This window comes from Rutidosis leptorrhynchoides, chromosome 3 (assembly GCF_046630445.1).
Source record: "Rutidosis leptorrhynchoides isolate AG116_Rl617_1_P2 chromosome 3, CSIRO_AGI_Rlap_v1, whole genome shotgun sequence".
NCBI classification, from domain to species: domain Eukaryota; kingdom Viridiplantae; phylum Streptophyta; class Magnoliopsida; order Asterales; family Asteraceae; genus Rutidosis; species Rutidosis leptorrhynchoides.
The window spans coordinates 316,993,834-317,008,330 of NC_092335.1; positions in this window are offsets into that span (position 1 = coordinate 316,993,834).

Here is a 14,497-nt window from a genome sequence, read left to right on the forward strand (position 1 = left end):
TGTTTCCTTATTTCCACAAATCCCATCTTCTATACTTTCTTCCCCAATTCATACTTCTAAAACATTCGTTAATATGCTTGATCCAGTTCTGATCCTCGATATGTTCCTAACTATCGTAACAATTATCCTTCTTTTTCAACTCCCAAAGAAGGAATCTGTTTACTTCTATTTCGTGTTTGGGGTGGTGATTTTCATAATCCTTCCTTGTAATTGTCTTTCCATAATTATCGACATCCACGGTTAATGATCTCTCTTATTTTCTATGATTTATACTCCTATTTATTTTTCGAAGCTTCATGCTTTTGTTTTCTCTTCTCGACTTTAAGTATAGCAAGCAATGGTCCAGAATTCGTAGATATGAATTTCGTAATGAACATAGTTAATGTTCGGAGAAAGAAATTGTAATAGCACGATCTTGATTTGTCAAATTACCAGAATTCAAGGGAAAAGATAGAACTATCAAGAGAATATGTTCTTGATATGTTTAGAGATTAGATAGAATATAAGAGTAGTGTTTTTGCTTTAAAAAAAATATAAGAGTCATGTAACATGGTACATGATGATGGTATGGTCTGTGAATCATCATGTTCCATTAGAAACTCAATGTGACTTACTGTAATATAATCACGTTGATCAAGTGTCATTATATTATACTAACTCATGCTTCAATTCCCAACACTACTTCAAAGCATTCATATTTAAATTTGAAATTTTTAGAATTTAGAAACTAAAACAGTTTCCTTTATGATATAACACAGATAGTGCGAAGAAATGAATAATTCAGAATAAGAATAGTTATGAAGATATCTTCAGAAATATCGAAGATATTTATAAGGAAAGGTACGATGATATCTTAGAATTTCTAAGATCGAAAGATAATAAGGAAAATTCTTGTAGAATATGTAAAGAGATTACATATCTTCTGGAATTTTTATCAGAAATTGAATCATCTAGATTCTTTGAAGGCAGGTTTAGTCTTTGTGATTTGTCCATAACCTCTTTCATGGTTTGCTCAATCCGTTTTTCAGTACCAAATTTTTCTCATTTTCCGAGCTTTGCCAACACACTATTCTTTATCATCGAACTTTTGACCATTACGGTTGACTACAGTTTCTGCTGTTTCATTCAGCTTTTTCAAAGTTCAGTGTATTGATTTGTAGACTGGGTGCTTTTTAGGATTTCAGAATTGAAGGTCATAATTCTAGGAGATAAATATCATATGTATACATATAACTGTTGATGTAAAAACGTTGAGAGTTTCAAAATAATGATTGATGATTCTCGGTAGTTGATATGGCGATTATTATTACAAGATGTAGATGAACATATGATAGGGTTTCAATGAATAAATATAGTGGTTTTTCGGATAGATTTAGGTTAAAGAGAAATGAAGTTGTTGGTAAGTTTACTGCTAATGCAGTGGGATATAAAAGGTTCCCCAATAACGATGACGAAAAGGGCAAACGTATATATCAAAGTTACAATAAGGTTAATCCGAATGAAAAGTTAAAGTTGCTTTGCTGGAGGTGTGACAAAATTGGCTACTTTGGAAAGGGATTGCAAAGTTATTTCCAGTAATAACAATGTTAAAGGATCTGACACAGATACGTGTCAAACTTTTACTTAGGTTTCGAGAGTTTTCTAGGTGCATAACTATTATGTCTAAATTTTCTTTTCGTAGATAACGTGTGGTTATATTATCCTCTCAATTGTTTATAAATTGAGGTGTTTTCAAGAATCGTGAAGGGTTTGAACACAAATTGAAATTGTCAATATACATATGATGTTCTAGCACAGTTTTGAAGTCAAAGTATAGCTTTGAAAGATGTAGGGATCTAAGAATGATGTAATCGAAATGGTTGTTCTGATTTTTATGAAAGAATGTGCATCGTTGTGAAATAGTTGATGATCTCTGAATTATAATTGAAGAATGTACCATGTGACGTATTAATTGTAAACTTAAATATTTCTCCGGTATTACCTACCCGTTAAAAATTTCACAAGTAATATTTTGTACAAGAGAATTTTATTACAATTTTTATGAAAATATATGTAATGTATATTTTCTTCAAATGTAATGCAGATTTAATGAGTTAATATCATATTAAGCTCATTTGATTTTCGGCTGAAATTAGAAATGAATAATCTCTAAAACATTAAAGGTTACATAATCTTCGCAGAGTATTTTACTAATGTAATCAATACTTCAATATTCATTCTTATTGATATTCCTCGGTGAAGGATGTTGGTGCTCATTAAATTCTTATGAATTTCGCAAGGTACGAATGATGTTTTCTAGAAAGTTTCGAGTACATCGAAAATGAAAGTGTAAAACATATAATTGAATAATACACTTGGTTTATTATGAAATGGAATTTATTTAGTTGAAATAGAGATTGTAGTTAACGAAAGATGTACATCATAGCATATTAGTAACATGAATTAACCGAGTAGTATCTACCAGTTAAAATTCACATGTAATAGCTTAGTACGAAAAGATATATTATGGTTTCCAGAATTTATATATATATTATATAAATTCTTTGGAAATAATGAGTTAATACTCCATAACTCGTTATTTCAATATACCTATTGGTGATTGTGTTGTCAATATCGTTGGTGGTTATGTAACTGGTGGAGCTTGTAGTGCTACAGGTGTTGCTGGTGGTACTGCTGGTGGCGCTTGTATAATAAGTCTAGCTTGTAAATCACTCTTGTCAGGGTTTCTACTCTCCCTTCCATCATCTCTATCCATTCACCCGTCGGATTTACAATTAGAACTAGAATAAATAATCTCTAAAACTCTTAGAAATTACATATTCTCTGCAGAATATTTCTTTGATGAAGTTATGAATCAATACTTCGTCATTTATTATTGTTGGTATTCCTTGGTATCTAACGGGCGTATGACGTTGATGCTCGTGGGACAGAGTGTGAATTTGAGGTTTGCGATGTGGTTGTTGTTGGTGGTGGTAATGGTACTGTTGGTGTTGATGCTGTAGCCGTAAGTCTATCCTCCAAATTGCGTACTGTACTTTCCAGAGACTCCATTCTTTCTTCAATTCTAGCACGAATCTCTCTAACTTCTTCTACTAATCCTACTTGATTAGTAGTCAGGAGTAGAGACTGAATCACCAACATAATTCTATGAATGCGTTCTTCGAGGCGGAATATTCGGGCAAAGAGTGTGAAAACGGTATTGCGAATTGGTTGACCGGTGAGCACGTCAAGTTCTCCGATATCAGGAGGTAAATTTGGTTTGCGGTAGGGTTCTCCCGCTCCATTTCACCAGCGAGTGAGTATTGAAATGTCCCGTTCATATTGATTATAAACGTTCCATATTAATTGATTTCGTTGCGAGGTTTTGACCTCTATATGAGACGTTTTTCAAAGACTGCATTCATTTTTAAAACAACCATAACCTTTATTTTATCAATAAAGGTTTCAAAAGCATTACGTAGATTATCAAATAATGATAATCTAAAATATAATGTTTACACACGACCATTACATAATGGTTTACAATAGAAATATATTACATCGACATATGTTTCTTGAATGCAGTTTTTACATAATATCATACAAACATGGACTCCAAATCTTGTCCTTATTTTAGTATGCAACAGCGGAAGCTCTTAATATTCACCTAAGAATAAACATGCTTTAAACGTCAACAAAAATGTTGGTGTGTTATAGGTTTAACCTATATATATCAAATCGTAAAAATAGACCACAAGATTTCATATTTCAATATACATCCCATACATAGAGATAAAAATCATTCATATGGTGAACACCTGGTAACCGACATTAACAAGATGCATATATAAGAATATCCCCATCATTCCGGGACACCCTTCGGACATGATATAAATTTCGAAGTACTAAAGCATTCGGTACTTTGGATGGGGTTTGTTAGGCCCAATAGATCTATCTTTAGGATTCGCGTCAATTAGGGTGTCTGTTCCGTAATTCTTAGATTACCAGACTTAATAAAAAGGGGCATATTCGATTTCGATAATTCAACCATAGAATGTAGTTTCACGTACTTGTGTCTATTTTGTAAATCATTTATAAAACCTGCATGTATTCTCATCCTAAAAAAATTAGATTTTAAAAGTGGAACTATAACTCACTTTCACAGATTTTTACTTCGTCGGGAAATAAGACTGGGCCACTGGTCGATTCACGAACCTATAACAAATATGTACATATATATCAAAGTATATTCAAAATATATTTACAACACTTTTAATACATTTTGGTGTTTTAAGTTTATTAAGTCAGCTGTCCTCGTTAGTAACCTACAACTAGTTGTCCAACGTTAGTTGTACAGAAAAAAAATTGATATATATTATCTTGAATCAATCCACGACCCAGTGTATACACGTCTCAGGCTAGATCACAACTCAAAGTATATATATTTTTGGAATCAACCTCAACCCTGTATAGCTAACTCCCACATTACTGCATATAGAGTGTCTATGGTTGTTCCAAATAATATATACACATGGGTCGTTATGATATGTCAAAACATTTGCATACGTGTCTATGGTATCCTAAGATTACATAATATATTAGAATACATGTATAATACAATATAAGTTAGCTAGGATATGATTAATATAGATTTGTTACCAATTTTCACGTTGCTACAACAAGAAAAATTATCCAATCTTGTTTTACCCATAACTTCTTCATTTTAAATCCGTTTTGAGTGAATCAACTTGCTATGGTTTCATATTGAACTCTATTTTATGAATATAAACAGAAAAAGTATAGGTTTATAGTCAGAAATATAAGTTACAAGTCATTTTTGTAAAGGTAGTCATTTCAGTCGAAAGAACGACGTCTAGATGACCATTTTAGAAAACATACTTCCACTTTAAGTTTAACCATGATTTTTTGGATATAGTTTCATGTTCACAAGAAAAATCATTTTCCTAGAAGAACAACTTTTAAATCAAAGTTTATCATAGTTTTTAATTAACTAACCCAAAACAGCCCGCGGTGTTACTACGACGGCGTATGTCCGGTTTTACAGTGTTCTTCGTGTTTCCAGGTTTTAAATCATTAAGTTAGCATATCATATAGATATAGAACATGTGTTTAGTTGATTTTAAAATTCAAGTTAGAAGGATTAACTTTTGTTTGCGAACAAGTTTAGAATTAACTAAACTATGTTCTAGTGATTACAAGTTTAAACCTTCGAATAAGATAGCTTTATATGTATGAATCGAATGATGTTATGAACATCATTACTACCTCAAGTTTTCGGGATAAAGCTACTAGAAATGAGAAAAATGGATCTAGCTTCAAAGGATCCTTGGATGGCTTGAAAGTTCTTGAAGCAGAATTATGACACGAAAAACAAGTTCAAGTAAGATTTCCACTCGAAATAAGATTGTTATAGTTATAGAAATTGAATCAAAGTTTGAATATGAGTATTACCTTATATTAGAAGGATATGTTACTGTAAATAAGAAAGATTTCTTGAGGTTGGATGATCACTCTACAAGATTGGAAGTAAGCTAACAAACTTGGAAGTATTCTTGATTTTATGAAACTAGAACTTGTAGAATTTATGAAGAACACTTAGAACTTGAAGATAGAACTTGAGAGAGATAAATTAGATGAAGAAAATTGAAGAATGAAAGTGTTTATAGGTGTTTTTGGTCGTTGGTGTATGGATTAGATATAAAGGATATGTAATTTTGTTTTCATGTAAATAAGTCATGAATGATTACTCATATTTTTGTAATTTTATGAGATATTTCATGCTAGTTGCCAAATGATGGTTCCCACATATGTTAGGTGACTCACATGGTCTGGTAAGAGCTGATCATTGGAGTGTATATACCAATAGTACATACATCTAGAAGCTGTGTATTGTACAAGTACGAATACGGGTGCATACGAGTAGAATTGTTGATGAAACTGAACGAGGATGTAATTGTAAGCATTTTTGTTAAGTAGAAGTATTTTGATAAGTGTCTTGAAGTCTTTCAAAAGTGTATGAATACCTATTAAAACACTACATGTATATACATTTTAACTGAGTCGTTAAGTCATCGTTAGTCGTTACATGTAAGTGTTGTTTTGAAACTTTTAGGTTAACGATCTTGTTAAATGTTGTTAACCCAATGTTTATAATATCAAATGAGATTTTAAATTATTATATTATCATGATAATATGATGTATGAATATCTCTTAATATGATATATATATACATTAAATGTCGTTACAACGATAATCGTTACATATATGTCTCGTTTCAAAATCATTAAGTTAGTAGTCTTGCTTTTACATATGTAGTTCATTGTTAATATACTTAATGATATGTTTACTTATCATAATATCATGTTAACTATATATATCCATATATATGTCATCATATAGTTTTTACAAGTTTTAACGTTCGTGAATCACCGGTCAACTTGGGTGGTCAATTGTCTATATGAAACCTATTTCAATTAATCAAGTCTTAACAAGTTTGATTGCTTAACATGTTGGAAACACTTAATCATGTAAATAACAATTTCATTTAATATATATATAAATATATAAACATGGAAAAGTTCGGGTCACTACAAGTATGTCTCGAACCCATCTCCAACTCCTGCAGAAAGAAGTGTAGTCAACTAGTTGGGGCACTTCGGTCACACTACCTTCAGAGTCTTCGGAATCGCCTTCGGAATTATATGAATTCGAAGTTGGTACAGGATCCATCTTACATGATCAGCTAAAGGATTTTTGATATGAAATAATTTTTTTTTATTCGGATGATATTCTAATTACATAGAATACCTATACTATTCCAAAAGATTCCGTAGATTACGGCGGAACTTTCGGAAGCTGTCAGGCAAATTTATAGTAACAGATACGCTAAGATACGAATTTATCTATACACTATCTATGCAATGAATGCAGTAAGACGTGTCTAGACTAAGAATGATAAGCAGATACTTTCTAACATGACATGATAAGTAAAACTTTTGACATGCAGATAAGGTCGAAGTCCAGACTCACTAATGCATCCTAACAACTATCAGTTAGACACACTAATGCAAGACCTGGTTCGCTAAGACCACCGCTCTGATACCAACTGAAATTCCCCATTCATATTGATTATAAACGTTACATTATAATTGGTTTCATTGCGAGGTATTTGACCTCTATATGATACATTTTACAAACATTGCATTCATTTTTAAAAGACAAACTTTCATTACATAGAAAGTTTACAGGCATGCATACCATTTCATAATATATCCAAACTATAAATGACTTAATAATAATCTTGTTGAACTCAACGACTCGAATGCAACGTCTTTTGAAATATGCCATGAATGACTCCAAGTAATATCTTTAAAATGAGCAAATGCACAACGAAAGATTTCTTTCATACCTGAGAATAAACATGCTTAAAAGTGTCAGCCAAAAGGTTGGTGAGTTCATTAGTTTACCATAATAAATCATTTCCATAATTTTAATAGACCACAAGATTTCAAATATTTAACCGCACACGTAACCAGTGTACAAAACATGATACACATAACCTGCGTATAAAAAAAATCATTCATATGGTGAACATCTAGTAACCGACATTAACAAAATGCATCTAGAATATCCCCATCATTCCGGGACTCTCATCGGACATGATAAAATCGAAGTACTAAAGCATCCGTAACCCGGATGGGGTTTGTTAGGCCTAATAGATCTATCTTTAGGATTCGCGTCAATTGGTGGCAATTATAATAAACACCAATTCTTAGGCTACCAAGCTAAAAAGGGTGATATCCGGTATAATAATCCAACCATAGAATGTAGTTTTAAGTACTTGTGTCTATTTTGTCAAACATTTATAAAAACAGCGCATGTATTTTCAGTCCCAAAAATATATATTGCAAAGGCATTTAAAAAGGGAGCAAATGAAACTCACGTTACGATATTTTGTAGTAAAAATATGCATACAACTAAACTGAACAATGCAGGGCTGGTCTCGGATTCACGGACCTATATCATTCATATATATATTAAAACATATACTTGTAATCGAGCAAACATATATATGTATGTATATAACTAATGAATTTATATATATATATATATATATATATATATATATATATATATATATATATATATATATATATATATATATATATATATATATATATATATATATGTATGTATGTATATAAATTCATTAGTTATATCCTTTTTATTTTAATAATATATATGTTTCATATATTCATTTTATATATAAAAAATTAATTTTGTTATGTTATATGTATTAAATATATTTTTATATATATCATTAGTTTGTTAAAATAGTAATTAAAATAGTACTAAATAATATTAGTAATGGTATAAATGATAATAATGATAATACTAATTATTAATAATAATGATAATAATGTTAATGACTCTATTAATGATGATATTTAAAAATATTAATTTTACTATTAATGATAGTTATGATAATGATTTTAGTAATAGCATAATAATGATACTTATAATATTAATAATAATACTTATAATATTCTAATAACATTAATAATACTGATAATAATAATAATAATACTTAATGATAATACTAATAATTATATAATTATATTAATACCAATATTTATGAAAATAATAATAAATTTTATTATTTTCATAATAATAGTAATAATAATAATAATAATAATAATAATAATAATAATAATAATAATAATAATAATAATAACCATAATCTTAATAATGATAATAATACTAAAATGTTAAAGTAATAATAATAATAATAACATTAATAATACTTATAATAATAATAATAATAATAATAATAATAATAATAATAATAATAATAATAATAATAATAATAATAATAATAATAATAATAATAATAATAATAATAATAATAATAATAATAATAATAATAATAATTAGTAACTACCTCAATTTCATACGCTATAAGAAAAAAACCTCGGCCCGGACTTGAACCCCCGACCTCTCGCTACCCCGACACCCACACACCATTCGTCCGTCTGTTTCATTCTGATTTAACCCACCCCGATAAATATATAACCCGTATTAACCGTCCTTCATCTTCTTCTTCAAACCGTCGACCAGTAACCCATTCCAACTTCAATTAATTGTTTGATTTAACTTTAAAACTTGAATAATAATAATAACATGTAATTGTGAATTTAATTTAACAGAATTAAAACAACAAAAAAATATAAACAGCTGGAAAAATGGTTCGCGAATATAACTGAAACCTCAAACATCAAACTTGATTTTAAGAACGTTTTAGACCCCAATTCCTGAATGAAATAAGTTTCAAATTGTTCCTGGAAACTATATGGACCTTCAATTTAACTTAAAACACAAAAATGAATTTGAATTTTAATGAATAACAATCAGTTAACTTTTGAATTTATAACTTTGACTCGAAAATTAAGACTCGATATAAGGAATTGGCTTTTGAAACTTTGCAGATAGTTTTAGTAGAAGATTCCTAACAGAACCACATTATTACATTTTGAAAATTTATACAAAATCGAGATTTTGTTTAAAAGGATGAAGAACAGAGGTCGACATATTTATTTTTCTTATTTTTGTTTTCTGTTTAATATAAATGCAGTAGTGAATGGCAGTATATATAAAGGATAATCGAATAATTGAGGTAGTACATATGATAAGATCGATTTGTTTGGTATTGAAAATTGAGGTCAACGATTAACCATTTGCAGACAGGAAGTACGAGCATTATGTATCAGATGAATAAAAAATTTAAAACAGATAGCTAAGTCCAACTGATTTTGTATGTATTGTGAGTTGAGATCGACCCCTAACAAGATCACAGATAAGGAAATAAATTTTGATGGTGATGTTAAACAGAATACGTATTTATCTGTATTTATACATGTATATAACTGTATTTATATGTATATATATAGCTGTAATAATAAATTTTGATGATTAATTCATACATTTTGATAATTAACAAATATATTAATACTTTTAATAATACTATTAATAATATTACTAATAATAATAATATTATGGATAAAGAGACTAGTAATAATAAATGATAAATAATAATTTGAAAATAATAATTTTAATAAATTTAATTAATAATAATGATAAAATGATAATAATAATCTTATTAATGATACTAATAACAATACTAGTTATAATAATATTACTATTATTAATGATATTAATAAAGATAACAACTTGTACAAATAAAATTTATATATATATATATATATATATATATATATATATATATATATATATATATATATATTACAAGTAATAATATTAATAATACAATTATTAATATTAATGTTAACAATAATAATAATGTAAGTAATAATAATAATAAATAATAATAATGATATTAACTATAAAATGATACAAAAAATATTATTAATGATAATAAATTGTATTTATTTTTATGATAACTAAAATAACGATTTTTATTGATAATGTAATAACTTAACGAATCTTTAATCACATGTGGGAGAATAGAATGAAACTTTAAAAACAGTAACATCCAATCAATTAATGTCCAATCAATTTGGCACAGTTTTAATATCATTCAATTAGCCACAGTTTATTATGTCGATAGATGTTTTAGGTTTACCGGTAGTATATATTATAATGTTATATTAACATCACATTTTACAATCAAAATGAAACAACAGTCATCGAATGATAAACGAATGCTACAATCGTTTACTAAATGAATTCGAAACCATTTATATTCGAATTACATTATATTTATTATGTTTCAATAATAATTTAATTATTTCGTAGATCATAAATTAGTTCAAATTATTAGTTCATATAATACTTTATTTAGTGTTTCTAATTATTACTTATATACTTATATACACATATATACATATTTATTTACACATAATTGTTCGTGAATCGTCGAAAACAGTTGAAGGGTAATTGAATACATGAACATAGTTCAAAATTTTTGAGACTTCAATATTACGGACTTTGCTTATCGTGTCGGAAACATTAATTATTTAAAGATTAAGTTTAAATTTGGTCGGAAATTTTCGGGTCATCACAACAATACTGTGACGACCCGATAAAATCGTCATTGACGGCGCCGTCAACTTAGGTCCCGTTACTTGGTCATAGTCCCTAAATAAGACGCGTTTAACCAAAATTATGTCGCATTCATTTGAAACGTATAAGACTTACAAAGTTTAAGTTACCAAATGGTTCGACAACGTGTATAAGTTTACAGAAGTTATAAAGTATAAATGAAATAACTTGTGACATAATATAAGTTGAAAACCACGAATGCTATCAATAGCGTATGCATGTAAACATTAAGTTTGAATCCAAAAGTGTTATCACTAGCGTATGCATGTATGCTTGACCCCAAGAAAGTAATCAAAGTGTGTGGAAGCATGTATCAAGTAGCCAAGTATGAACCTGGAAAACATATAGAAAACTGTCAACGAAAAACGTTGGTGAAATCATAGGTGTATTTGTAAACATATGTTTTTGAACCACAAAATTTAGTATGAAGTTGATTATCCAAATCGTTTGCATTCCAAAGATGTTGTTTGTTTGTCGAGCACCCAATTATCAAGGCTTAACTGAATGGTACCTCTGAATCATAGTGTTAGAACCTACACTATACTCGAAAATATATTTCATCCACCGACGGTAGCGAACCGTCCGAATGAGGGTTCGTCAAACCCGTATGGCCACACAACATAAGTTCACGCTTACACTTACACCCTGCAAGTGTAACTGATGATAATTGGACTTGAGGATTTTTGTTCTAACTCGTACGTGGAATGTTTGTTTTCGTACTTGTGTTCAAAGTATAAAAGTATAAACTGTATATGTTTCTCATCCCATTACTTAAAAGAGTAAAAGTTGTTTAAAAGATGGGACTATAATCTCACCTTGAGTGCACGAGTATAAAGGTACTTCACAAAGTAAATGTATACATGAACGAATGCTAGTCTTGACCTAAACAAGTAAGTTGTATCAATACCGGGTAAGGCACAAGGTCGGTCGAAATGTGTTCAATTAGTCATATAGCTCGTTACGACTCGAATATATAGCATGTGAGTCACGTTGTCAAGTTTCATGCAAGAATCAAGTATAAAAGAAGATTAGAACGATTGTATAAGTTTTTGGTTAAGTTTGACTAAAAGTCAACTTTGATCAAGTCAAAGTCAACGGAAAAGTCAACACGTTCGGGTCGGGTCTCGGACAATTTTTCTGTGTTATATAATCATATATGAGCATGTTAGAACAAGTTACGTGTTAATCAGAGGTGCGTAGCATAGTTAGAATTAAACGTGAAAACGAGAAATTAAACAGCCCACTTTCCAGGCAAACGCCGCGCCGCGCCAAAGATTGGTCGCGACGCGGAAATACACCCGAGCTGATTCCTGGGCTGTTTCAAATGTTCAAGTCTCGAACCAAAATTCCCCAATTCATAAATAATGAACCGCAAACACCCAAAACATGTATCTTATATCGTTGGAAAGGTATTTTGACAAGGAATACAACTAAACACATATAATTAACCAAAAACACCATTTAAAATAACTAATTCCTCATCGAATGATCGTTAAATGTTCATCATTAAAATTTAAAGTTCATAAAATGCATTTCATGATTCGGGAAACCAATTTACCCATACGATATGCCGTTTCGAAGGAAATTAAACATACATTGCAACTAAACACTTACTAACAACATTTCATAGCATTCAATGCATCAAAAGTTCATATTAAAAGCTATCAAACCCTAACCAAGAATCATGAATTTAACATTTATGTTAATGAAGTTTTTCCAAGTCAACCTACATACCAAAACGAAGGTAATGATGCTAGTAACACTTTTAATACATGAGCTTTAACATTTAACAATATTAAATCACCCAAAACTCAAGATTAAATAAACCCTTTTCAAGTCCATGCTAGTTTATGCAAATAAATCACATATTCATGTTAGACTCGAGCCATAGACACTAACTAACACACTTTTAAGTTTAAAGGTCTAATTTATGAAAATTAGAGATTTTGAAAAGCTTACCCCAAGCTATGAAATTGGTACCAAAACGTAGAGGATGAAGAGGGGATTCCAAAAGTACATATTGTGTAACAACCCAAACCAAACCACGTTCGAACCCGCTTAAAATTACACAAACAAAAAAAATTTATTTTATTGCACAGCTATTGGCGCGGCGCGCCAGGACCCCGCGCGACGCGCAGAAAGGCCTGGACAGGCTGCTGTCCCAAAAAATCCAAAACGTGAAAATGTTTGACCACCTCCCGACATAATTAGACAAAACGCTTTTCACCACATATTCAAATATGTAAAACTAACACGTTTCATTAATAAAAAGGGTTTTACAACGCCGGGCCCACCTATGCCCAAATTACCCTTAAAGTACGAATCACAAGTTTTCGACCACAAGACTTTTAATACAAAATAAAGTCGAGCATGGCGATTGGGGATACACTACCCAATCCTAATCAATCCAAAAGCAAGCCTTCTAAAGCAACTACGCAAGTCCACTAGTCCCACGCTTACCCGAGCCACCGCATCCATGCAAATCTATAAAAAGGTAAACAACGAGAGGGTAAGCTAATGCTTAGTGAGTGATAACATACTACATACATATATATGTATAAAATGGACACGCCACAAAAATATCAAATACCGCATACCGAATCATCCATGTATAAGGCAACTACACTAAGCATACCGTACGATCTCTAAGCAACAAGCTAAAGATATTAACAAAGTATAAGTTCACCAACGACGATGTGAACAACGCCAATAAGCTACACCCTGAGGGTTAGCTACAACACAACGATACATTAATATACATAGAAAAATATATAAATGAATAAGGTTAACCCTTTAACCCATTACCGAATACCAAAACTCCACCATGAAGATTGGCCGAACTACACGAGCCTTAGTAATCCGAAACCACACGAGATTACCATCTTCAAAGACAACATCGAGGTTGGCCGAACTACACGAGCCTTAGTAATCCGAAACCACACAAGATTACTACCTCAATAAGATGATCGAACTACACGCGTCATCGTGAATCCGAACTACACGCGACTCACTTCTCAACATCAAAACCCTTCGCCATTGGGGTTATATCATCCACATCACAACCACGTGTGATAATGTACACACCAAATGTGTACTTCACCAAAGGTGATCAACCGTAACGCACTACCGTGCCAATTGGACCTATACACAAGTCCATCAAAACCACCTATATGTGAAGTGAGCTCTATAGCCAAGATTCACTTCACCCGACCCGCACCCATCCTACACATACATATGCATATAGGATACTAACACTCACCTTGTCGCCTTGATGAATGCTACCAAATAATCTGCAACCCGTCAATGGAAAGTACCTATTCCATTATCACAAATATAACAACACACTTAGAGTGGATTTACAAACCAACCCAAAACAAC